This window comes from Herpailurus yagouaroundi, unplaced genomic scaffold, assembly GCF_014898765.1.
Source record: "Herpailurus yagouaroundi ecotype Mexico unplaced genomic scaffold, PumYag 192, whole genome shotgun sequence".
Lineage (NCBI taxonomy): Eukaryota > Metazoa > Chordata > Mammalia > Carnivora > Felidae > Herpailurus > Herpailurus yagouaroundi.
This window is the reverse complement of record NW_024412423.1, coordinates 10735597-10763595: the sequence shown is the minus strand read 5'-3', so window position 1 is coordinate 10763595 and position 27999 is coordinate 10735597. Positions and strand designations below refer to the sequence as shown.

At 41.1% G+C, this 27999-nt stretch overlaps 1 protein-coding gene and 1 long non-coding RNA gene across 6 annotated transcripts in view; one reads left to right on the top strand and one right to left on the bottom strand.

Annotated features, from left to right (window-relative positions):
- SNCAIP (synuclein alpha interacting protein) overlaps positions 1–27999 on the bottom strand; it is a 165158-nt gene that overhangs the window by 109121 nt on the left and 28038 nt on the right. The gene's annotated exons all lie outside the window — the stretch shown is intronic.
- On the top strand, positions 31–27999 carry LOC121010600 (uncharacterized). Its single transcript, XR_005781277.1, has 3 exons — positions 31–2966; positions 11007–11077; positions 27206–27999. It is a non-coding gene; the product is annotated as an uncharacterized LOC121010600 (long non-coding RNA).

Here is a 27999-nt window from a genome sequence, read left to right as displayed (position 1 = left end):
CACAAACCCTGAGATCGTGACCCGAGTCGAAGTCAGATGCTTAATGGACTGAGCCACCCAGGCGCTCCAAGGCTGGGCTCTTTTAAAGATGGGGGAGTCAAGAAGGGCTTCTTTCTGCATGACAAAAGGCATCAGGCCACGCAAAACCTGGGGAAAGATTACCAGCAGAGAGAAATGGAAGTTCAAAGGGTCTGGAGCGAGAGTGACCCTCAAGAAGACACAGCATGAAGGTGGGCGTGGTGGGCAGTGGGCATGGGTCTGAGGGGGCCAAGTCAGAGAGGCAGGCAGAGGCGTGAGGACGCAGGGCCACAGCGCCCTGTAAAGGGGTCTGGAGTTTCTTCCAATGTGGAAGGGAGCCAGAGAGCAGTCAGAGGCGGGAGAGTACCACGAGCGAGCAGCTCGCAGAAGACCAGACTGCAAGAGGGGAAGGGTGCAAAAAAGGGGTTGGTTAAGCAGGCACCATGTAGCGGGGCCCCATGCCCCACGGCTTGTCTAGCGCCATCTCAGGGCCAGACTCAGAGTGTCAGGTGAGCCAACAGACCCTGGCTTGGTGAGGGAGGTATGTGGTAACAGTACAGGTGTATGTGAGGAAGAAATGGCAGGTGGAGGAAGATGATTCCCAGTTAACTGTACAGCTCATCCCCACGTCACCAAACTCTGAGGCGGGGAATGACCTTTGAACCCTTAGCAGCAGGAGGAAAAAGGTGCTCCAATTCCCAGGTCTAATCAAACCAGAAACGCCCTTATGGGTAATGTTAGGAAGTGTGTATGTGTACATAACATTTTAAGTAAAATATGCCCAATTACTGCAGTCTGATCAAAAAGAACTTCTTTAATGTCAGGCATATAAATTGTGTAATGACCTTTTAAAAAGGAAGCCAACTTGTGCAAGATTCTACTGTCGCCAAAATACACTTGGCAGAGTATTAAATACACTCTCTCTATATTTCGACATGCATAAATGCCACCTACCTTCAAAACCAGTTATTCGAAACCATAATAAATGCTGTCTAGTAGGAGAGCTGGGGTACAGACCACTGAAATTTCTCATTATGCATGTTCTTTTCAAGTGTTTACAAGGGATATGGCCATTGGTAGGTTACGCACAGAAAAGTCCTAGGGCTTCATACGGTGGTGTCACCGCATAGACACATTTAACGTAAATTAACTCTACAGAGATTAACTCTACAGAGAAGAGGCTGGGGGGTGGGGGGGGGGGGGGCGGTGAGAAAGGAAAGCAATTGACATAGGGTAGGAAATTCCACTCACTGTGCCTTTCCTTGAGTCTAGGCCTGATCATGAACATGAGAGTCATGACAGGAAATGAGCTGTCCCACCCACTGGCTTGGTTCCCATGTATTTCATGGTATGGGGATCTTACCAGGCTGGTGCCCTTCTAGGGTTCCTTTTTCCCAGCACATGGTTGTACCTCAGCTGATGCTCAAACAAAGCGTGGGGCTTATGGGAAGGTGGATTTCATGGGCAATTTAACAGGCATTCAAGGGGTCATTTTGATTAGACATCATTGTGGCCTCACGCACTGGTTTTACAACCTAATCACTTTACAGAAAGGGGGTTTGCTGTATACCATCATTGGCACAGAGGTGGTTCAATTCTACTCAGAAGGGAGGATCATGAAGGACCTTAGATTACTGTCTTGCAGTTTCAAAGAACTTGAAAATGAAGCTCGCTCAAGAATTTTTGGAGGAACTTAAGACTCTATGTAAAGGACATTAACACAAACAACAGAACATAGACATCTTACCTATTAAATTGGGAGCCTCTGAAACATAGTTTTAAATCTAAATTGAATTTGTTGTGTGTTTATTTAAATAACCTGTGGAGAATTAACAGGAAAGTTGTTGCATGGAATTTGCTTTCCTTTCTAGAAATGTCTATGGTAGGAAGCTAAACTCGTGAACAAAGAACATATGCACCCCCTCACACACGAACTTTTTTATTCTACTAAAGATTATATGATCTCAAAACCTAAACATTCTTTTGGAACATAAAACCAGAATTTATATCCTGGCACTTGAAGATTTGGGAGTGATGCCCAGAAAAACAAACATGTTTTCTTTAATTAGTCCTAAAGGAAAAGAAATACAACTGGAAATTAATATTGTTGGTTTAAAAATGCAATAGAAAACACGGCTCATAAACTGAAGGAAATCTGAATTTGTTCTAGGCTTTAATCTGAATAAAAAGTATAAAAATAAATAAAAGGCCAGTTGACATGCTTTAAAAGGGATGTTTCATTTACTGTTTTTGATGAGTTTGTGTTTTTGCTCATGTTTAAACTCCTACTAGGCTGATCACTGAAAATATCATATAACCTGAGTCACATAATATTAACATGATTACTTCACTATATATCTGCTCCAAGACAATCAGCTCAGTCAGGGCAACTTTCCTTTCAATTGCCTTCGCTGAAAAGTTGCATAAACATCCCAGACCAGTTAATTCTTTCCACGGGCTTTAAGCCTCATTGACATGCAGATGAGAGCCTGATCAAATGACAGGCCTGGGAGCCAAGTGGTGTGAGTGAATTTACCCGCCCAGAAATGATGGGGGCTCAGTCTGCAAGCCCTGAGGCCTGGGCGGGCTTTCTCTCTCCTCTCCTCACAGCCTCTGTGGAAGACCAGAGTTTCTTGTAAGGAAGAGTCAACTACCCTTGATTCTTAAAACATGCTTCCTTGAGCACCATGAAACGCATACCAAGTCGGAAGTGGGAAGGAAATGAACGCTAGGCTCAGCTTCAAGAAAATGAAATACCCAGTCTTCTGACATGGGGAAATTAATGTGAATTAAGGAAGCGCAAACTCAAATGTCTACTTGGGTGGGGCCAGTCAAGCGACGGAGTCAGCTGGAAAACAGGAATTCTAAATTATTGCGAGGGCAGGGTCCAGCTGGGTCGGTCTGGTTCCCAACTATATCCGAGCGTCCTGGCCCACATCTGGGACATGGTACGTACGTGTTCTCTATCTGTACAGAATGAGTTTATAAATGTTGTCAGCAAGTAGCTGTGTAATCTGGTCAACGCAGGGTCTCTGGGGGAATTCTCCTTCCCTGAGTTCTAAAATGGGGTGGGGGTGGGTTACACCCGTGGTTTTCACACTGGCTCACCCTCACCTGACCCCCATTTGAGCCCCCAGTACTATCCCTGCTTTAACTACAGCAGCTCTTTCCCCTGCCCCCCCCCATTATATCTCATGATTCTTACAATTGTTTGAAGCTTGTGGCTGTAAAGTACACAAATCAAAGCTGTACGGTTAATGAATCTTCACAAGCTGAAATTCTCTCCTTGTCCCATTTCAGTCACTGCCCCTTCCCCACTCTCCTGAATTCCCACACAATCAGGCGGGTGGCCGTGTTGACTTTATATAAGTGGAAGCACACAGTATCACAGTATTTTGGCTTCTTTTGCTCAACATAATGTTTGGAAAATTCAGCCACACTGGTGTATGTAACTGTTCATTCCTTCCAGCTCTAAAATTCTGCTGCTAATTACTAACCCAATATACAAGAAAAATAACTTTTGAAAACATCTAGGGCAATATAACTGATCATAGTAATAAAAAGAGCTACAAGCAAAGCCTAGGCAACATCATCTTTGTTTACAAGTGGATTAAAGGATTTCCCAAAGGAGCGCGTGGGTGGCTCAGTGAGTTAAGCTTCCAACTCCTGATTTCAGCTCAGGTCAGGATCTCAGGGTTGTGAGATCGAGCCTGATGTTGGGCTCTGTGTTTGGCTTGGAGCCTAAGATTCTCTCTCTCTCCCTCTGCCCTTCCCCCTCTCGTGCTCTCGCCCTCTCTCTCAATAACATAACGTAACGTAACGTAAGAATAAAATAAAAATAAAGGATTTCCCATGGAGATGGGCCTCTATATCAACTGGTAATGAGTAACTGGAAGCTGCTGATGATTCCAGAACTGTTCTCAATCAAGTTCCCAATAGTCTACAGCTCTAATAGATTGTTCAAGTTAGAGCCATGGCATATAAACTATGGTTAACCATATATTTATTTGTAAAGCAAGGTGCTTTTGAGCAGCCTGTAATTCAAATGCACAATGACAACAAAAGGAAATATTTGTTGGAAGGCTAGACTAATACCCTCTTTTCAAGGAACTCAAAGTTGTCTTATGTTCTGTCATCTGCCCACAGTGTTTTTTTTTTTTTTCTTGGCTTATAACTGTGAAGATTAAAAAACTTGATTTTTTTTTCATAAGGTTCAGATTGGGCAAGAAAAAGTATCTGGAGGGAGGAAGGAATAGTCAAAACACAGAGAATTTATAGGGCAGTGAAACTACTCTGTATGGTACTGTAAGGATAGATACATGTCATTATATACTTGTTCAAAACCCATAAACCATCCAATACCAAGAGTGAACCCTAACTAAACTATGGACTTTGGGGAAAAAATGATGTGCAAACGTATGGTCACCAATTGTAGCAAATGTATCACTATGCTGGGGGATGTTGATAACGGGAGGCCATGCATGTGTGGAAGCAAGAAGTATCTGCAAAATCTCTGTACCCTTCCTCTAAATTTTGCTGTGAATCTAAAACTGCTCTAAAAAAACAAAGTTTATTAAAAATATGGTAAGTGGGGGAATTGACATATATCCAGGGACTTCCCATACAGCATAAAGTACTGAAATATTTACGTTAATACAAATTTTTTGTAACGTTTATTTTTTAAGAGAGAAAGGGGGGAGGGTCAGAGAGAGAGGAGAGAGAATCCCAAGCAGATTCCAACCTGTGCCAAAACCAAGAGTCAGATGCTCAACTGACTGAGCCATCCAGGTACCCCAATCACAATTTATTTATATAGTTATAACATAGGGAGGCTGAGAAGTTATTCTTCCTAGACAACTCTTCTCATGAACTTTTACAAGAGTAACATTCCAAACAAAACTATTTCTAGTATTTCTGTATTTTAAGATGAAAGTATGTATCTTTGGGATATTTCCCATGACTACAAAATCTCAAAAGTTGTTTTAGGTATAAAAGATATCCTTGCAATTTATTTATTTTTCTGTATTTACAATCTCAATTGGGGAATTCAGAAAGGTTTCAAGGAAATGTACACATTTCATTAAGAGAGGATCATGGGTGACTTTCAAATAATATTTGGTTCCTCACTCAATCTAAGTAACAAGAAACATCTTAAAATAGTCAAAAATGATAATGAAATTAAAAAAGAAACTTAGCTCTTTCAAAAGTGAGAAACATTTTATTTTTTTAACGTTTATTTATTTTTGAGACAGAGAGAGACAGAGCATGAATGGGGGAGGGTCAGAGAGAAAGGGAGACACAGAATCCGAAACAGGCTCCAGGCTCTGAGCTGTCAGCACAGTGCCTGACGCGGGGCTCGAACTCACGGACCGTGAGATCATGACCTGAGCTGAAGTCGGATGCTCAACCGACTGAGCCACCCAGGCGCCCCAAAAGTGAGAAACTTTTGATCAGATATAGTAAGGTCAAAATAAAGTACCTCTTAGACAAAAAAAGTTTTGATATCTAGGAAAATCAAAAAGGAAGTAAAGAATAATCTTTGATTTTGTAGACAATCATGTTAATTGGTAAACCAAGGAAATAAAATATCAAAGTTGAGCCATGAATTTTTCTAAAATTTTTAAAAATCTCTGAAACCTTGTTTCCAGACTAAGATATATTAACCAGGGTAAATAATATTTACTTTCCAAGTTTTGTCTTTCAACAGAATAGGATTCCATGAGGTCAAATCTTATTTCAAAATAATAGTGTATGTTGTTTATATTAATACGTAATGCATTAATATCAAATAAACTGAATATATTTTTAAAAGCAATCTGAAATTTTAAAGAGATTACAAACTTTTTTTTTTTTTTTATTCCAAAACCTAAGGGTGCCTGGGGGGCTAAGTTGGTTGAGTGTCCGACTCCGGCTCAGGTCATGATTTCATGACTCATGAGTTATAGCCCGGCGTCAGGCTCTGGGCTGACAGCTCAGATTCTGTGTCTCCCTCTCTCTCTGCCCCTCCCCTGCCCACGCTCTGTCTCTCTGTCTCTCTGTCTCTCTCAAAACAAATAAACAGTAAATTAAAAATTAAAAAAGAAAAAAAGAAAACTCCCCAAAACCTGTTTTGTAGTGAGGAGCCATTTTCCCACATCTATATAGAACCATGAAGAAAGGTTTCTGTTGTTTGTTATACAACAGAATCTCACAAATCAAAAAATTGCTGGACTCTCATATTTGCAATTTGTCTTTCAGGAAGAGAAGTAGAAAACTCAGTAATCACAGAAGCCAACTTAGCCAAAAAAGTAGATTTTAACCCTATTAATGAGAGCCCAATAGAAACTCCAATAATTTAAAGCAACTGTTAAATCTATGGGCATTTTTAAAAAGAAGTCTTAATGACAACATATAGTTTTAAAAAAAAAAAAATCACTGGAAACTGTGTAAAGGCCTTTGAGATTTTTATACAAGCAGCAGTGTAATCTTTGATGACAAGGCAGAAGTGACATACAAGGAACTCACTTTTCTGGGAGGGTTTGGATGAAATCTGAGAAGAGGAGCAGAGACAAAAAGATAAGAAATGACTTTCATGGAAAATACTACATGTGCCAAATTAATACGTTTCTGAGAATGCCATTAACAAACAATGAGCATCCAAGATTTTGAAAACTGCACTCTGCCAATCGTTCATAAACCTTGTTGCTTCCAACACAGACATTAGATGAATCAGACATGGCCTGCATCCGGGAGGGTATCAGTGGATGAGATCACAGTGTCTTGCTTTTTGGGAAACAAGGAGTCATCATCACTGACAGACCCTTCTTTCTGAGCAAGACAATCATTTGGTCTTCTGGTATGCAGCCAACAGACTGTATACAAACTCTTGGTTCGAACTACGGTTGGCCAAGTTTGCTAAGCAGTCAGTCTTTCTCGATGAGGTCAGGACAAACATCCTAGCTCCAGCTGGGCACAAACATAGAAGATGTGGCATCCTGCTGATGAGTGCCCTTTATTGAAGCCTGTCTGGGTCCTAACGACATTAAAGGCAAAACATAAAAAAGCTGCTTACTGGTCACGCTAAGTGCAAAACCACTACAGAAGAAATAATATGTCTTTAATTAGTTCACATTCTTCATTAACCTCTGGAATCAAAAAGCACATCTATTAGTGGGGGAAAAGAAGATATAAAATGAGCACGGAAGAGATCAGCCAAACTGAATTTAGACAGGGTAACCAAACATGACAAGGGGGGACACTTTACATCAAGAAGACACAAAAGTACATGGGCTGAATCAGCAGAAAAACGTTGGAGCTGTAGCACACATGGAGTAAAATAAAATCTAGGTTACCGTAACTGATGCGCTAGACCCACAGTTAATGTGTCTAACAAGGCTTTTTAGGATTAAAGAAAGTAAACAGCACTCAACACTGTAAGCAAGAATAAATACTGAATGTCTTAGCTATTCCATGATCTTTGGTGTTCTGGCTTCTGTTAAGCATCAAGAAATCCTTTGGTGCCGCCCCAATCTATTCTCCCAACTTCACTGTGGGAGATCTCATCTTGTGCCTTCTCTTCATTCCACCTTCCCCTCTGGGGTCCACCTTTTTATCACAGAGTGATTTGAGACCTGTCTCCTAGCCCCGTCATACATATTATGCGACCTCTATGCTTTGGGGGCACCCATAACTCAAAAAAAACCTAAAATGATATGGTTGTTGCCCAAAACCCACATAATTAAGATCGGTCACTGATGAGCTGTGAGTCAGAGTCTGAGCTAAAACGCAAAGATGATTTATAAGACTTTCCTAGTAATCAACAATGATTCAAGCTCAACTCTAATCCTTATAAACCCTTTCGAAAGCATTATTCTTTGGGCACTAAAGGAATGCACACGAATCTAAACTATCAGAGCCACTCACTGTGCACCAAAATAAAATAAGAATACTAAAAAATTCTATCATCCCAGTTTTTGAAAAATCCATTAGCTGAAACTGAATTAAGAAAGAAACTATCTTCTGTTTTTGAAGGGAACTTACACAATTACCTCTGCTATCTCCTTCCTCTAAAACATATTAAATGCAAACGTATTTACATATTTACAAGTCTTTCAGTTAGGACAGACCCCTAACTTCAGACACTTCCATGGTTAACTTGCTCTAAATGCAAAAATACAACGTGACCAAGAAAATACATCTTGACACAGAGTAAACTTCCACTCTAGTTGAATGCAACTTTGAGATTCTCCCCACCATTTTGTCCTTCTCTGTCATCTCCTATTTAAGAACTACTGTCTCTCTAGTATCAGCGAAGTGTAATTCGCTTGGAGGGAATAATGATGCCTTTCTAAAGTTGCTCTTTCTAATAAAGAACATTCAGCTGATAGCAGTGCAAAAGGCTGTGGAAGTTGGGAGGTGTTCTAGAGGCTGGCCAGGAGGGCTGTGATAGGCAGATGAGCAAGACAGCCATGCCTAAGGAAGAGTTCCATCAAAAGCCTTATGGCTGGATGAAGCACCACAAGTTTAGGAAAGAGAGGGTACACTTGGGTGGCTTGAGTAGGCTGCATGATGGGATGGCACAGCAGAGGAAATGGGAAAGGTTGAGGTGTGAGGAGTCTGCAGAGGTCCTGCCTGCAGGGTCCTCAATCTCACAAAAACAAGTAGTACTGGGATGCTTTCTCTAAAGACAGCAAATGCAGGAGAGAAGACAAACTAAAGAAGTACCTTTCAAAATAGAGAAATGGGGAGCACCTGAGTGGCTCAGTTGGTTAGGCATCCGACCTCAACTCAGGTCATCATCTCATGGTCATGGGTTCGAGTCCTGCATTGGGCTCTCTGCTGTCAGCACAGAGCCTGTTTTGGATCTTCTGTCCCCCTCTCTCTGCCCCTCCTCTACTCGTTCTCTCTCTCTCTCTCTCTCTCTCTCTCTCTCGCTCTCTTTCTCAAAAATAAAATAGACACTCAAAATACAGAAATGAGTTATGTTGCTCTCTCTCTTGTCAATAAAGACCTAATACGCGGGGCTCCTGGGTGGCTCAGTTGTTTGGGCGTCCGACTTCAACTCAGGTCATGATCTCGTGGTTTGTGGGTTTGAACCCCGCATCAGGCTCTGTGCTGATGGCTCAGAGCCTGGAGTCTGCTTCGGGTTGTATGTCTCCCTCTCTCTCTGCCCCTCCCCTGCTTATGCTCTGTCTGTCTGTCTCTCTCTCAAAAATAAAGAAACATTACAAAAATTAAAAAAAAAATAGAGACCTAATATGCTATCATAGCTTTTTCAAATTTGACTTAGAACAGAAGGGAAAACCTTAGAAGCTTTTGATGTATTAAAAAAGGTATGAAGGGGAAAAAAATCATATCCTATCTTTTCTCTGGTTGTAAAGCTAACTGTTGGAAGTTTTCATACCTTTGTGGTGTACCATCAGTGGTACTCACTAGAATCTCACGGGAAGCTTTAAAGAGTTCACCTCAAGCTTCACCCCCTCAGAGGTTCTCATTTAAGAGAGCAGCTAGGGCATCAGTATTTTAAAAGACATCCCAAGTATTTTTTTTTTTAATTTTTTTTTTAACGTTTATTTATTTTTGAGACAGAGAGAGACAAAGCATGAATGGGGGAGAGTCAGAGAGAGGGAGACACAGAATCTTAAACAGGCTCCAGGCTCTGAGCTGTCAGCACAGAGCCCGACGCGGGGCTCGAACTCACGGACCACGAGATCATGACCTGGGCCGAAGTCGGCCGCTTAACCGACTGAGCCACCCAGGCGCCCCCCAAGTATTTTTAAAGTGACCAGAGTTGAGACTCACTGTGCTAAATTAACATTCTAAGAGACAAATAAATACTTAGGGTTTTAAATGCAGGGGTCAACTGAGGCACATTCTATTCATAATTACAGGTGAAAGAGAATTTAGAGTGGTGGCTTTATAGAGGAGGTTTTCATTATGAGAGGAAAATTGGCAACAGGAGAAGGCCAATCCGCTTTTTCAGGAAAATAGTGAAAAATATCATATTGGTTTATTGTAAATAAATTCATTAAAAATTGTACCAGAAGTTTAAGCTATTATTGTGGCTTTGAACTGGAGCAAAGATCGAAACAAGGGTTGATTTTTCAGGACAAAATTTTTCTTTTCTGACAAAATTAGACAACAGTTCTGCCTGAATTAGAACTGGCTACAATTGCAAAGAATTCTCAAAAATGTTATTAATTTTCCCAAGAATGTCTTTATTGTATTAAAAAAATTATTTTAGAGAGCCTGTGTGCGTGGGGGAGGGGGTTAGAGGGAGGGAGGGGAGAGACAGAGGGGAGAGAGAGAGAGAGAGACAGAGAGAGAGAGAGAGAGAGAGAGAGAGAGAGAGAGAGACAGGGAGAGAGAATCTCAAGCATACTCCTCGCATGGCACAGTCCCCAATGTGGGGTTGGATTCCATGATGCTGGGATCATGACCTGAGCCAAAATCAAGAGTTGGATGCTCAAGTGACTGAGCCATCCAGGCGCACCCCGCACCCCCTACAAGAGTTTCTTTTACTCCTTGATTCCCAAATAATTCTCATATGAAACAACTAACTTATGTCCTCATCCATTTTTGTTCTCTCATTTTAAACTGTTCATTGGTATAACTCTGATGGGTCCTCATTTATCAGTGTATTTACATGTGACTCGTGCCATTTTTCAACATTAATTTCTTTGAACTAAAGAATACTGGCAGGGGCATCCAGCTGGCTCCGTCAGTACAGCATGCAACTCTTGATCGTGGAATTGTGAGTTCGAACCCCACATCGGCTGTAATTACTTAAAAAAATAAATAAAACCTTTACCAATAAACAAATAAATAATATTTGCCATCAACATACTTTGTTGTATGTGCACTATTTTAGCTTCGTAGTTTTTTCATTAAATTGTTGTGTCTTACAATCACTCCAAAACTGATTAAAAGAGACATTAACTTGATGTGGTTTTAGAACATTACTTTTTTAACTAGTTGTTTCTTCGGTGAACATTTTCCTCTTAGGACAGCTCACCCTGTAACTGAACTGGAGGACTCAGATGTTGAAGGCTTACCATACCACTTATTCAAGAACATCAAGGTAATGAACAACCATAATTCCCTAGACTACAATGTCCCAGAAAATGAAAGCCAGGTTTACATATCTTTTTTTCCTTTAATGAACAAAGATACCTTAATATGAAGAAATAAACTTTTTTAAATAGTAGTTTCCATGTTTCACATTTCTTTAAGCAACATATAAAATACATGGAAATTAAAAATTTTTCAAATGTAGGGCGCCTGGGTGTCTCAGTCAGTTGAGCGTCCAGCTTAGGTTCAGGTCATGATCTCACTGCTCGTGAGTTCGAGCCCCACATCAGGCTCTGTGCTGACAGCTCGGATCCTGGAGCCTGCTTTGGATTCTGTGTCTCCCTCTCTCTCTGCCCTTCCCATGCTTGTGCTCGATCTCTCTCAAAAATAAATAAACGCTAAAATAATTTTTTTAATTAAAAAAATTTTTTTTCAATTGTATCTCAACTGGTAAAGTATTTTGAAAGACAGACACAGTCCCTTGGAATTTAAAATAAGGGAGAAAATCCAAGAAACTTAAAATATGAACATAACCAATAATTAATATTTGCATTTAAATATGGAAAATCACTTTTAATTTAAGAGGTAAAGGAAATTATCTATAATTTGGTTTGCTCATTACATGCTTGGTAATATTGAATATTCAAAGGCTGAGAAAAAAGTCAAAATAGGAAGGGAAACGCTTTCATTTTTATTTAAAAATTTTTATTTTTATTTTTATTTTAAAAAAAAAATTTTTTTCAACGTTTATTTATTTTTGGGACAGAGAGAGACAGAGCATGAACGGGGGAGGGGCAGAGAGAGAGGGAGACACAGAATCGGAAACAGGCTCCAGGCTCTGAGCCATCAGCCCAGAGCCCGACGCGGGGCTCGAACTCACAGACCGCGAGATCGTGACCTGGCTGAAGTCGGACGCTTAACCGACTGCACCACCCAGGCGCCCCTATTTAAAAATTTTTTAAATTTTTTTAACGTTTATTTATTTTTGAGAGACACAGACAAAGCGTGAGCGGGTGAGAGGCAGAGAGAGAAGGATGCCTTTAAAATTTTTTTTTTAGTATTTGTTTTTGGGAGAGAGAGAGAGAGAGAGAGAGAGAGAGAGAGAGAGCAGAAGCAGGGGAGGGGCAGAGAGAGGGAGACACAGAATCCAAAGCAGGCTCCAGTCTCTGAGCCGTCAGCACACAGCCCAACATGGGGCTTGAATCCATGAACCCAAGATCATGACCTGAACTGAAGTCAGACACTTAACCAACTGAGCCACCCAGGTGCCCCTCATCTTTATTTTTTAAATAAAAAATGGTATCAGGGAAAAAATTAGGAAGAATGTTTCCCAAATTCAATTTTTCCCTCCCTTAAAGAACTTGACAGTTTTATTTCAGGCAAAAAAGCCTAAGATACTTCTTCTTTTCACAATATTCTACAAATAAGACACAAATAGAATTGTTTGAATACGGTGGTCATTATTCCAAGGTGCCACTCTGAATGCATTATTTTAGTCAAAAACGTAACACATGTCTACAAATTGAGAACTTAATTACAAGGGAGACAGAGCAAAATTATTATTATTATTCTCATTTTTTTTTTTTTACAAATGGACGGTATGTACACATTATGTAAAAGTCCCAAGGACTTTCCAATTATTTGCTAAAACAGAACATATTCTTATGCGTCCATGCTTTTGATTTCCGCATGCTCTACGCACATGCAAACACACATACACACACACCAGCACATGCTACTGTTATCTTTGCAGTCTGGCCTCGAGCACAGAAGCCTGTCAAGACACAAAAAAGAAATCATTCCCTAAAGCACTCCTACAACCAGTCAAAGAAAGCAGAGCTGGTAAACAGATGTTCTTTGCGGTAAGGATGCCATGATTGCCACTTTATCCCAGAAAGCTTTAGAAAGCATTTCTCACACAGACCTTCCAGAAAGCTGTAATATATTATGGATGACAAAGAATTCGTAGTCTATCTTTTCAAATAATTTGTGGGTACAATGAAGAAAGGTAAATAACACTGGCTTCTTGAAGGTTCTATTGAAGTACATTTTTTTATTTTTTGCTCTAGCTGCATTAAAACGTTATCTCTAATCTAATGATAAAAATTAGCTTGCTCACATCTGGGCATCATTCCTGGAAAGCTTGCCTCAAAACTCTGTTCTAATTATTTGGTAATATAGTTAATGTAATTGAAAAAAAAAAAAACCCTATACAATCCATTGACAAGTGCTTTCATTATATCAATAATTATATTTGTATCATTAGTTTCGCTTACAACCCCACAGTTCAAATATCTCAGTAGTCAATAACATGGCTATTAAAAGGTTTTAAAATTGACTTCTTGGCTTTATACTCCTCTGGACTGGACAGGTCAGAGGGCTTGCAAATAGATTATATCAGCCCTACTTTCATTTACCTAAATTCGAGTAAGTTATTAGGAAGGAATGTGAGAGTCCTATTATTAAATGACAAGGAAGAAGATGTGTATTTAAGTGGCTACTGATTTAGCTGTCTAGATCATCTCTAATAATTGTACAGTTCTACAATGAATTAGTCTATAAATCCATGCTTTACAGAAGACAGGATATAGTTGAACTTATTAGTCAAACCGCCTTTTACTTTAGTGGAGAGAAAAGAGGAAGTTTCGTTTCAGTTTTGGAAAAATCATCAGCTATTTGAGACAAGTTCTATTCCCTCCTCTCTAAAGCTGGAATCCTACTTTTAACCTCACTTAGTGATGTTAATGTACTTAGAAAATATAAAGCCATACAGACCTAATCATGGGATAAATGAAATGTATTTTTGAGTTAAAAAAAAAATGTCTCTGGGAGAATGAATGCTAAAGAACTACAAAAAATGCTACTGGCCAAACCATACATCGTAATTTTGTTGGGTATCCAAAAGTCGCGGGAGCAGGATTTTCTTGAATCTCTAGCACTTCCAGAAAGGTCTGGATAGATTCCAGGAAGAAAATCATTAGGAGGCAAGCTTTCCTGGAGGGCAGGGCCAGATCATATTCATCTCTGTGTCTCCCATATCACCTATTAGGATATTTTGTACCCAAGAGAAACTTAGCACGTCGGTTGGACTGCACATATTCCTAAAATGTCCTGTTATCAGACAGAATTTAAGGCAATGACACCTCTGTCTTTTCTCTGTGTTCCCTATCACCTGCACTCATCTTATTATCATTATAAAACTAGGCCAAAAATCCTGACTCCAGGTATTGAGCGATGTTAAAATCCACGAGGGTAAGATAGGGTCTTACTATAATATAAATGGAGGATGGGAAGAACAATGGACAGAGATCGGCAAGGATCTGTCAGGGACACAATGTGTGACGCTGGGTGGGTCAACTCTTCTCCAAGTCTCGGCACATAAAGGCGCCAAATCCAGTCCTAGGGCTTCCCTGGACTCTTCGGGACTTTGCGTCTCTCTCTTCTATCTCGTCTATCTCGGGAAGCAGGTATGGAGAAAGAACAAAAACAAAACAAACCTAGTATGCTTAATCACTGTATCATCCCTTGTTTCAAAGTGAGAAACGTTAGGTTCTTTGAAAGACCTAAACAGGCGTCATAATTAAGAAACACTTGAGGGCACTCTAATCAGCCAACAACAATGAATTTGATAACAACACTTCGGGAAAGAGAAATTATCACAGCCATTTAGTGGATGATACCAGTGAATTCTAGCATCTGCCCAGGGCCAGGTTGGTCATTCCTGTTACACAAAATTTCAGTGGTGTTCAGCTCACAGCCTGAAGAGGCTGCACTGTTCACCTTGCCGGGACACATGTCCATAATTTTCAAGACTAAAACACATTTGGTCGAATGTGTATCTTTGCTATTTGCTAAGCTTAGAGCGTTTTAGCCCATTCATTTTTGGGGCCTCATAGCTAAGAGGAGGATTTTGTGTTCCATCTTTATGATGAAGGGCAGATTTCCTATTAAAGGCAATTCTTTTAATTCAAAAGACTGACTGTAGTAAGGGGGCTTAAAAATAGTTGCAGTTGGTTACATTTAGGGGACTAAAAAGATGAGTACGAAACAAGAAAAGTTTGGAAAGTACAGAATGAAAGGTTAAGCTCTTAGTGGATAAATTATTATTTGCTCTCAAGTCCAAACTTCAGTGGTTAGTTCAGCAGCTACAAAATAAGTGTTCTTGCCCTTTTTTGCCTTCCAGGGAAGCGCCACCTAACTGCCTTTTCCTTACTGATGCATTTTTAGTGATGGTTTATACAAGAAATGTTGGTATTTTCCTATTGTCTTCTCACTTCATGCATCATCGGGGCTTTCTCTCCTTCCCTGACAGCTCAAAGCTTCCTCTCATCCAAAGCCATTGTTTGGTGGACGTGAAAAATAGGCTCTAGTAAAACAAATTACTCAAATGAAGGCAAAAACTTCAATCTCATTTATGGAATAATTAATTATAAAACCATTAAGTGGAATTGTCATACTTGAAGCCACGCTTCCTCATTTAAAACTCTCAACAATTTATTTGTAGCTGTATTTGTGATCTTTAATATCCTGACTCTTTACCTTATTGTGGCAAGGGCCTCTAAATGATTGGCTCATTTAGCCAATAATTATTCATGGACCACAAATTAGGTGCCAGACATTGATCTGTGCTCTGGCCTTATGGTACTGAATATAAGGCAACTTACCTGCTCCCCTGTGCCTTACATTTTGACGGGGGAGAAAGTAAATATATAACTTTAGGGTGAGGAGGGGGCTACAAAGAAGAGCAAAGGAACCTATGGGAGATGGTCATCAGAGGTGACCTCCGGTGGTCATCAGAGGTGAGCTACTTCTCAACAGAGTGGCTATAGAAGGCTTGGTAAGACCACACAGGGGTGGAGGTGTCTGAAAAGAAAAGACCAAACAAATCCATCTTGACCTTAGATGTTAGCCATGTTCTCTACTCCAGCTTCGCCATCAAAGAGCGGACACTTTGATTGCTAACTGTGGTTTTTCATTTGGAGAACCACAAAACGATGGTTCTCATCCTGGAGTGATGTGTGCCCCTACGGGATGCGGGGCAATGTCTAAACGTTTCTGATCTTCACAACTGGGAGGAAGGTGCTGCTGGCATCCAGTGGGCAGAGGCTAGAGATGCTGCAGAACATACTACAATGCAGGGGGACAGCCCCACAACAACAAATGATCTGGCCCCAAATGTCAGGAGACCCGAGGTTGAGAAAGAAACTTTGTCTTCAAGGATGAGGCATGCTCGACCTCTCCCACACCCTCACTCCCTACTCAGGAGAAAACAAACAGCATAATATCCACTAAGAATATCCACACATGGGGCGCCTGGGTGGCTCAGTCGGTGAAGCGTCCGGCTTCGGCTCAGCTCATGATCTCACCGTTTTTGAGTTCAAGCCGCACACTGGGCTCTGTTCTGACACCCCAGAGCCTGGAGCCTGCTTCAGGTTCTGTGTCTCCCTCTCTCTCTGCCCCTCCCCAACTCACAGTCTGTCTCTTTCTCTCTCAAAAATAAATACATGTTAAAAAAAAAAAAAAAGAGTATCCAAACAGAGGGGTGCCTCGGTAGCTGAGGTGGTTAAGCATCTGACTTTTGATTTTGACTTGGGTCATGATCTCACAGTTTGTGAGATCCAGCCCTGTGTCAGGCTCTGTGCTGACAGCATGGAGCCTGCTTGAGATTTTCTCCCTGCTTCTCTCTCTGCCCCTCCTCAACTCTGAGTGTGCTCTCTCTCTCTCTCTCACTCTTTCTCTCAAATATTAAGGAAAAAAGAATAGGCGTGTCTGGGTGGCTCAGTCGGTTACGCATCTGACTCTTGATTTTAGCTCAAGTCATGATCTCATGGTTTGTGAGTTCAAGCCCCATGTCAGGCTCCGTGCTGACAGTGGGATGCCTACTTGGGATTCTCTCTCTCCCTCTCTGTCTGCCCCTCCCCCACTCTCTCTCAAATAAATTCAAAAAATTAATAAGAAAAGATTATCCACGCAGGGGCGCCTGGGTGGCTCAGTTGGTTGAGCACCCAACTTCAGCTCAGGTCATGATCTCACGATTCGTGGGTTCTAGCCCTGCGTCGGGCTCTGTGCTGACAGCTCAGAGCCTGGAGCCTGCTTCAGATTCTGTGTCTCCCTCTCTCTCTGCCCCTCCCCTGCTCATGCTCTGTCTCTCTCTGTCTCAAAAATAAAAACATAAAAAAAAAAAAAAGAATATCCACACAGAGAGTGATGAACCACTAAATTCCACTCCTGAAACCAATATTACACTATATGTTAACTAGAATTTCAATAAAAATTTGAAAAAAAAAAAGAATATCCACACAGAACTTATTCACGAAACAATCTTAGTGATGGATTAAAGCAAGATATAACTGGGGTGACTGGATGGTTCCATCCATTGACCATCCAACTCTTGATTTTGCTCAGGTCCTGATCCCAGGGTTTTGGGTCATGGAACTGAGTCCTGTGTTGGGCTCCATACTGAGCATGGAGCCTTCTTGAGATTCCCGCGCCCCCCCCCCCACCCCGTCTCTCTCTGCCCCTCTCCCCTGCGCATGCTCTCTCTCTAAAATAAAAAATAAATAAAATAAAATAAAAATAAAGCAAAATATAATTACTAACATTTCATTACTTCAGATAAAATAACTGCTTATATATAAAAGCCAGACTCTTTTTCTTTCAGATATCCTGTAACTACACTTTGCAGTAATTTCAATAGTCCCCAGTTCAAATTACTGAATTTTTGAAAAATGTGTTCCTCCCCTAATGGGATGTTTCTAGTGGAGCGAGAGATCTGACAGCACTGATTGCAAGGAGGGTGGGGAGATGAAGAAAAACATGAGAAAATGACTTGTCCGGCAGGAGTTTAGTTCCCTAAGCAAATACGTGGCTCTTCACAACAAAGAAGCAAGCAGAAAATGGCGCTTGACTGACTTAGTTTGACAGCCAAGCGCCTAAGTCGGTTTCCACATTAAAGATTCAGTTTTTACTGTTTCACTGGCAAAACTGGGTGGTACGAAAAGCTTCTATAATTTTAACTCATGAACATATTTGCTAACACTATTTTAAGATGCCATCTGCCATGGCATCTCTTAGCGTTCAAATGTAACCACAAGTTTGAGAGGGAGGGAGAGAAGAGATTCTGTTGCTTACTTGAGGCAAATATGGAGATAGTTTCACACATCCACTGCAAAAATCACTTAGGAACCATCTCTAAGAACAACATATATTCTTAAACACTCTGCCGCTGGAAAAAGAGCAAGGCCTGCCGTCATATGGTTGCCATGAAAACAAGTGACAGAATAAGGAAGCTAACGCCGTGGAATGCATGTATGCACTGGTGAGGGAACAAGACAGTTGGGAGGATATATGGCTGAGCTTTGAAGCTGGGATTGAGTCCACTTACCTGAACAATAATTATGGGCGAGTTCCATGACTTCTTTATAAGCCTTGCTGCTTCCTCTGTAAATTGGGGATCATGGTCATCAGAGTGTCCCCAAGGACTATCATGAGGCTTAAAAGAGACACCATCTGAGAACAGGTGCACTTGACCGGGCCCGCCATACACTTCAATAATGACTGACAGCTACAAGTGGATTGAAATGAACCTGCCTTTTCTTTAGCATCCAAATCCATATCCAACTATCTGAATCATAGTAAAGAGATGCCAGATATTAGCTTGCTGGAGGCCTTCGAAGCCTACCACGGTGTCATCCCCGTGGGCACTACATAAGGACCTAGGCACTGGGGAGCAGTGGATCCTATAGCGGGGAGAGCAGGGCAGTGCTGGTTCCACCCCCTAAATCGCCCAGCTTAGTCTTCTCTACCCTTTGACCTAAGTACTTGGGCAACAGACAATAGTGGATCAACCATGAAGGAGAAGAGTAGAAGAGGAGGAAAGGAAAAAAATCAAATAATGGTAACTTTGGGTATATTAGTATTGATGCTGGTAATCGACAGCCAAATCAGTGTGAGAATATGCAGCTAAAATCCCAAACATCCCACACATCTCCAACCACAGAAGGGAGGAGTTCAGTTCCACTCTCCACGAGGCAGAGGTGGCTTGGAGGCAGAAAACTTATTTTATTTAAGTTTGCTAGAGAAACCGTGTTCAAGTTTCATCTTACACTCCTTTAACTCTTGATTCTATGACACAATCAAGAAGTGAATTTATGAGAGACACAGGACTCTGGTAATGCAAGACGGGGTACTGTTTATGGAAGCGCTGTCTACTCCCACCACACCACCACATATCTCCTCCTATTCAGCATTTCCAAGATAGCAGGGGTGGGTTTCAAATGGTGGAGGCTGCCCAAAGATTACGGTTTCCTCCAGAACCCCAAGAGATAAAGGCTGTTACCGCTCTTCTGAAGAGTTCCTGAAGGCATCAAAGTTCTAACGTGTCAAGAGGCGTAGACGATCCTACTGGTTTCCAAACAAAAGCACAATATAAGCTGGAGGATCAGTGCAGTTGTCTGAGTACAGAGTTTAAACAGAGTTCGTTTAAAATCTGGGATTGGGTTAATTTCCAAAAGATTAAATCCGAGTCTTTAAATGGGTTGCCTTTTTAACATTGTAAACAGCTGAAAGGCTTACCAAACTGGGAAACACATTGTTCCTTTTATAGAAAAAGTACCACAAAACCAAACAAAACGAACACTGCTTTGAATAATGTCAGCTTTTATACTTCAGAGGTTGCACTTGTGATTTTTATGTATTAGCTAGAAAATACCAATGACTAAAGAAGTCGACTCATTTAACCGACCACAGTGTGTTACCCCCGACGACTGAAAACAACTGAAGTTTCAAAATCTTCGTCAAGGCCAGGGAATTGCGATTGCTCAACCTGTAACTCTGTATACTTCTCTTTCAACGCTTTAAAAATGCACCGTGTCAGTTTTAAGAGAGACAAGGTGCTGATTATCCTCAATGGTTAGCCAAGACATAAAGTCGAAATTTCTGGCACTACAGATTGTAACTTTAAATATGTCCTTCCTTATGGTGAAGCAGGCTCCTGGGGTTGAAAGGAAGGGAGGGGTGGCGGGCCAAAAATGCATTAAAAAGCATTTTTCTTCCGTCTCAGACCGTGATCGCTTGATTCAATTTATGAATGCCTAATCTCTGTTTAAGCTTAAATTCTAAGGTACTAAAGCTAATTTATGAAAGCTCTCATGTAAGCAGCCTGAAAAGCAGCTTAATAAACAGGTATTACTTCACCATCAGCAAGTGCCTAATAAATGTGTCTAGACACAGGTGACGAGGCAGTAAAATTTCCTTCAAGATTTCCACGGCATTGTAAGATCACGTGCTACTTATACTGACATACAAGTGTGCATATATTTTAACAGGAGGGGTCAGCGAAATTATGTTTGTAGGACAAAGTAACAGTAAACATTGGCGCTAACATGCACGACTGACGTAGCTGAATACTTGAAGGGCAGATCACCCAATGTTCCAAGCTCAAGACTGCTGTAAATATTCTGAAAACCATTCCTCTGCTCTGAAGTGTCAACATCCCTCGCTGGTCTGTTGCCCATGTTTTTTGTTTTTTGTTTTTTTGTTTTGTTTTTTGTTTTTAACTTTTTTTTCAACGTTTTTTATTTATTTTTGGGACAGAGAGAGACAGAGCATGAACGGGGGAGGGGCAGAGAGAGAGGGAGACACAGAATTGGAAACAGGCTCCGAGCCATCAGCCCAGAGCCTGACGCGGGGCTCGAACTCACGGACCGCAAGATCGTGACCTGGCTGAAGTCGGACGCTTAACCGACTGCGCCACCCAGGCGCCCCTGTTGCCCATGTTTTTTGATGAAGGAAGCTACCCAAGCGAGGGAAGGGAGAGGTCTGTGTGCGAAGAAATCGGCATGATTCTTCACTCCTTCAACTCATCCCCATTCACATCCTCCACGTAACTGTTACCAGGTAACTTGGCGCCAATGAGGGGGAACCATGATGGTTCCCTGTGTTCACATATAGAAGGGAACTGTGCTGCAGGGTACCATTTACGTTGGGCCTTCAGTATTTCAAATAACTCAATTGCATCTCGACCCCGCCTCATCCATCACAGCTTGGAGAAGCAAAGCGGAATTCCCATGTTCTCCACCGAACAACCAACATGAAACCCAACACACGGAAAAAATACCTCAGGTGCAGCGGGGAAAAGAACCTTCCCGCAGTTTCCAATTCTAAGTAGGCTTCATACAGTGTCCGTTTCTGAACTGCCTGTAAGGGCAATTTATGAGCTCCTGATGACTATACCATATTGTGCTCCCAAGAAGAAAAAGGTAATCGTAGTTTGGCTCCTTGTTGGCATTCCATTTTTTATAGATTATTATATGGTCTTCAAGCTGGGTTGAGTCTGAAATTAATATAATTAACCTCCTGCTCGGCTACACACATCTATTTTTTCCACTCCCATTCATCTTTTCTCTCTGCCCCTGAAGGCAGACTTGGAAAGGAAAAAAACCGATGTTCGGGGGTCTAACATTCGTTGCTGGTTCCCAGACTTCTGTTCTAGAAGCCAGTATCAGTCGAATGTGAAAACAACTTGAGAAATCACAAGAGACCCTTTACAGCCAGCCGGTTTGCTTTCCACAAAGAGCACTTACACTTTCTGTTCAAAATGTTATAAAAACATATCAAGGATATCAGACAGACAAATGGTCAGATAAAAACAGGCTACAAAGGCTTGAAACAAGACAGGAAATCTCATACTGAGGTTAAGTGGGAAGGAGGAGATGTAGTATCCAATTTTGGACCAATCAATAATAAAAGACAACATCCCAAATAAAACAGGATTCCACACCTTCCTTCTTTAAAAAAATTTTTTTTTAATATTTATCCATTTTTGAGAGACAGAGACACAGAATATGAGCAGGGGAGGGGCAGAGAGAGAGGGAGACAGAGAATCCGAAGCAGGCTCCAGGCTCCGAGCTGTCAGCATGGAGCCCATCGTGGGGCTTGAACTCATGAAATGTGAGATCATGACCTGAGCCAAAGTTGGACGGTCAACCGACTGAACCACCCAGGGGCCCCTGCATCCCTTCCTTATTTGGCTAAAAAGTAATACACATGGCTTTAACTAGAAAACTGGAGAGATGTTGGTTTGAAGGGTTTTTTGGTGGTTTTTTTTTTGTTTTTGTTTTTGTTTTTGGAACACTTGAAGAAAATTTAAGGAAAACTCTCCAAAACTGGTTTTCATTCTCTTTTGAAGTTTCTATTAAGGTAATTATTTTCCTTGTATTGGCATCCCATGTATGTAAAATGGAAGACAACCCAGGACTCCAGTTTCCCTGACTTAGATGAGAATGTGAACACAGGAGGCCTCTGGGCCACATGTATTCCACATAGGGGACTGATCTGGCCCACTTGGTCCTCTAAAAATAAGGAATTTTACAAAACCATCATATTTTTGTCTTCTCTTAAAAATCAGACATGGAGAAACTGTGACTAACTTTCCCAAATGATCACAAACCCTGCTGCCTCCTTCAACCCATACCTACACCATTCAATTTGTCAGTTTCCACCAGGATACCAAGTCCCCCTTCTGGTATCCAAGTAACTTCCTGTCTCTGTACTCCCATGACTTTTGTACTCCTGCCCTTGAAGAAGAGGTGCGTGTGAGTTCTGCTATAAACTCTTACGCTTAGCCCATAAAGAAGTTTTAGGAAATGAGCCTTCCCTTGAAGACTTGGGCCAACAGACTTGAATGACACACAAAACCTCATTTAAATACTATAGGGATCTAAAATAACGTTGTAACTCGAAAGTCTTTATTGAATCATGTACATTATATATGAGTTTTGAAATATTTTATTAGTACTTCATTTCTGACTTCACTGTAGGGGGAAAAAAGAGAATTCAAAGACATCTTTAATTTGGTTCTTATTCATAAACCTTTACAAATTGCCAGTGTCACCAGAAGTTAATAATATGCATACATAAATATGAAATAGTCTTACTCCAGTTCTGTGACCATCTTAATAGCCAGAATAGTAAAAAAAATAATAATAAATCCTTAGCTGGTCTTGAGTGCAGCACTAGTAGTGATAATCCAGTTTAGATTAATACAAATAAATTGTGAATGTGTATTTTTAAGCTGACTTGTGATTGTTAATGAACACACATGCAGGTATGTGTGTTCACGATATATTCAAATCCCTCTATGTGTATACAAAAATGTCCTCTCTTCTGTATTTCAAAAAGCAAACATATTGTCACCTGTTTTTAATACTAAGATCCCATATAACTTATAATGCAGAGTTATACAGTATATACACGGAATGCTGCATCAATCATGCAAAAATGTGTGTTCCATCCGGCTGTTCCTGAACCTCCATTAAAGATCCGAGCTGAACCCAAAGACACATGAATAAAGTAATAATTGCTTGAGAAAAGACATAAAATACTTCACAATGAGATTATTTGTCATTTACTTCGTTACATCAAAGAAGATATGTGACTAAAAATACTATACTGATGGGGCACCTAGGTGGCTCAGTCGGTTGAGCCCCCCATTCGTGGTTTCAGCAGGTCACGATCTCATGGCTCGTGACTTAGAGCCCTGTCTGGCTCTGTGCTGACAACACGGAGCCTGCTTGGGAGTGTCTGTCTCCCTCTCTCCCTCTGCCCGTTCTCTGCTCACATGCATTCTCTCTCCCTCTCTCTCTCTCAAAATAAACATTTAAAATTTCAAAAAAATACATATATTTAAAAAGTAAATAAAGATGGTATGACGGCTCTCATTCTGATTTTTTACTGCAGAAGGTGAAAAATTGTAGGCAAATCTGACAGACATCTTAAGGTCCCCTTGGACCGTCTGACACAAGCAGTGCCCTATTAAACTAGGCAAACGAACAAGAGAACCTTGGCGGCTTTAATTGTGCTGTGAAACAAACTGAAGGAAGCCGATTGTCACAGGGCAATGCGGGTGTTGCATCATTTATAACCTGATTCAACTATGGGAGCAGTCAACCATATCCTCGCAGAATACGGAACGCACTGTGAGAGAATACAGTTCAGGCATTCTAACCCAAGGAGAAACCCACAGGAAGTTATTCTAATTTAAATGAGGTTTAAATTCATTCCCACAGTCACATACTTCAAGTCTATATGCTTCCATTTTTCCTAGTGGCAACTCTAATGATTTCTTTCTACCAGTTCCAAAATTTCATCATCAATAAAATGATTATAATGTAGAGTCATTTAAAGGTTGGTTTGTTTCTGTACTTACCACACACACACACACACACACACACACACACACACACACACACAGAGGTTTTTTTTTTTCCCCATGTTAATTCCACTGAAGGGGAAATCAAGTATGGGCTCTAGAATCAGTACACCCAGCTTCCCCTCTGACTCCTACATTTTAGCATCAGAAATTTCCTTTACCTGCTATCTCATCTACTAAGTGGGGCAGAAGGACAAGGCAGAAGCCTAGAAGTGACCCTTTTCACAGGATGCTGGGCCACTGCCATCAGCTCTACAGTCTTGATAGGTGGGGATAAACACACTTGCTTTTTATCTGCAGAAGTTGTGGCAAGGGTCAAAGGCGATAAACACTCAGTTTAAATATCAAATTTCTGCGGTGAGGGAGAACAAAACTCTAGATAAGGAAACCTCATTAAAATGAAGGTAGAAAGTTGTCTGGTGAAGCAGAAAATCTTTGGCTAAGGTTCAAAGATTAGAACTAACCACGGAGCACAGGACCAAGAAAAGGGCTTTGATTTGGGCAGATTTGATTTAGAGTCATGACTACACCACTAATTAGCTGTATGATCTTGGAGCAGTCACCTGACCTCTGTGAGTCTGTTTACATAGCAGTAGAATCCGGACTACATTCCCTTCCTTCCAGGAGAGTTACACAGATTAAATACGTTAAGTTCCCGATACAGTGCATAACTCAAAGTGGCTCTGTCTATATTACACATATTCTCTTGCACACACACACACACACACACACACACACACACACACACACATATTCTCTTGGTCACCCATATGTAATTAAAGATAGGGCCTCTTTCCCTTTTCTTTGCAAAAAAAAAAAAAAAAAAAAAAAAAGACTTATTCAAATAACAAGAATTACTCTTAGCTTTCTCTGTAAAATGAAAACGTGGCCACACAAGATATAATGGAAATGTCAAGAAGAAATTGTAGATATTACTCTTTTTATTATTTCCAGTGTGTTCCTAAAACTTCAAAATATTTTAGCATTTAGTAATTGTTTAGTAATAACAGTAACAGTTTAGTAGTAGATGGCACGAGTGTGTTCCCCTTGCTCCCCTTGCAAGACTGGATGATTTCCTTCCTCAGCTGCTGGCAGCGCTCAGCTGTCACCTTTCTCAGGGAACTGCCCCCTGGCTGGCGGGAGCCACCTTCTAGGCACAGCCTGCATCCAATAACTGGGTGGCACAGAGTTACAGAGGCTGGGCCTCCTTGTCCCAACTCTCTAACACTGCTGAGAGGCCCTCCTGGCTTCAGAGCTCTCCACCAGCTGGATGAGGCCTTTGGTGAGACTGCATCAGGGCACAGCTATTTCTGCCCACTTCTGCTTCCTTCCCTTCTTTCCACAGGGGTTGATCTCAAAAGAACTCTCTAATAAACTGCCTGCACAGACTCAGTTTCCAGGGGAGTCTAGTTCAGAGAAACCACGTGCCAAAACTCAGTGTGCTTTATTTCTGTATCTTTCACTTTTTTAATGTCTATTTTTGAGACAGAGAGACAGACAGACAGAGCATGAGTAGGGAAAGGGAAGAAAAAGGGAGACACAGAATCCGAAGCAGGCTCCGCGCTCTGAGCTGTCACCACAGAGCCCGACGTGGGGCTTGAACCCACAAACTCGAGATCATGACCTGAGCTGAAGTTGGGTGCTCAACCAACTGAGCCACCCAGACACACATTCCCTTTTTTTTTTTCAATTATTTGAATGAGAGAGAGAGAGAGAGAGAGAGAGAGAGAGAGAGAGAGAAGAGGAGGGGAAGAGGGAGGCAGACACAGAATCCAAAAGTGTGCTTTAAAGGTTTCTGAGATCAGGCTTCCTATGCCATCATAACTGAAGCATCTTTTATTTGTCCAAACAGGCCGTGTGTCTGCTATCTCTACAGCCACAAATGGGTACTTTGAGTTGAGAAAGAGAAAAAAAGCCAAATGATCAGTTTTGCTTATTCACAAAATTAAACAGTTAATAGAACTGAACAGTTACTGAGACATCGTAAAGACAAAACCTTAGATATGGCATGTGATGAAGCCTATCTTTTAGGTCCTTGGCAGCTGTTCAACTCAAACTTCTCTAGAGAGCTGTTTCCCCCACCCACGCCCCCCCCAAACATATTCCATTAACGATGAATGTTAGAACATTAGGTTTTGTTTTTATCTGAAATAAAATTAAACAGTATCTTGCTTGTAAAAAAAAAAAAACAAGGAAATAGGAAACAGTCTTGAAAATAGGTATTTGAGTTGCCTTGAAGTGTTCCTCTCACCCTTTCAACTGTGTTAGTTGTTAATAGTGAAAGTGCTTTGTCAAATGCATTTTGAAGTACCTTCTGGCCAAACCTACCCTGATTGAATAATATCGCTGGCAATTTAATAACAGTTCTTGAAAACTGAAGGAACTAAACCCACACCTATAGGGTCAATATCCCTTTTGCCCAAGGGGACTAATTTGAAGGAATAATCCACCAATTACTGGACACTTATCCCACATCAGCGCTTTACACATTTGAACGGTGGTGACAAGGAAATATTCCATATGCTAGTTAATCTAGGACCATTGCAAAGGTGCATATTAGCACATTTTTTAATAAGATATTTCTCTTTTTCTTGAAGTTTATTTATTTTGAAAGAGAGAAAGTGTGCAAACCGGGAAGGGCGGAGAGAAAGAATCCCAAGCAGGTTCCGTGCTGTCCATGCAGAGCCCGAAGCAGGGCTCAATCTCATGAACCACAAGATCATGACTTGAGCCAAAATCAAGACTCAGATGCTTAACCGAATAAGCCACCCAGGTGCCCCAATTAGATATTTTTCAATTACAAAAGAGAACTTTGAGAAGAAAATTTTTTTCTAATATGAATCCACATTTTCCAGATAAGGCTTTGCTATTAAAAAAAAAATCTTCTCTAATCCACCCTATGTTTTCCCTCCCTCAATTTTACTACAGCTGATCCCACTGACATGAACTCGTGTGTCCTCTTTAACTCATCACCTCCCCGCTGGACCTTTCCTGAGTATGAATTACTCAGACGCTGGCCTTGAGCAAAGACCTGCCTGCCAACTCATTCATACAACAAATAGTGAAACTCTTATAAATCATCTGAATTTGTCACCCATGTCTGAAAGGGACAACAGAGCGCAGTGATCAAGAGCACAGACTTGGATCTAAGGTGCACAGGCTCAAATTCCAGCTGGGCCTCTTGTTAGCTGTGTGACTTGAGCAAGTTACTTTAATTTTCTATGCTATCATTTAAAATCTACATAACGGAGATGTTAATCATTCCTACCTCACTGGGTTATTGTGAAGATTCAATTTGCTAACCTGTGTCAAGCACCTGGGACAGCGCCTGCACACAGTACGTACATGTTTGCATTTATTAGTTCGCCATTCTATTGTCATTTCTCTGGAGTTCCTCTTCTTGTAACTTCTTCGGAGAATGTGCGCCTTCTATGGCATCCTCTCCTGGCACTACCTGGCTCATTCTCTTGATTCACTTCTCTCCTCTTCACAAAGCTCAAGTCGTCCACACTAATCTGCTCTTTCCTGGGGCTGCCATCGCCTCTATGTTTTCACCATAGTATATATCCCACCCTTCATGGCTTCTGACTTCCTAACTGTCCTCCGTCTCAAAACATTTTATTTGTGGCCGAAGAGAACATGTAAAATGTAATTTACTAACATGGATGGTAGATCTCAATTCAGAACCTGCAAGGTATAGAATATGCAGGACTGGAGCTGGT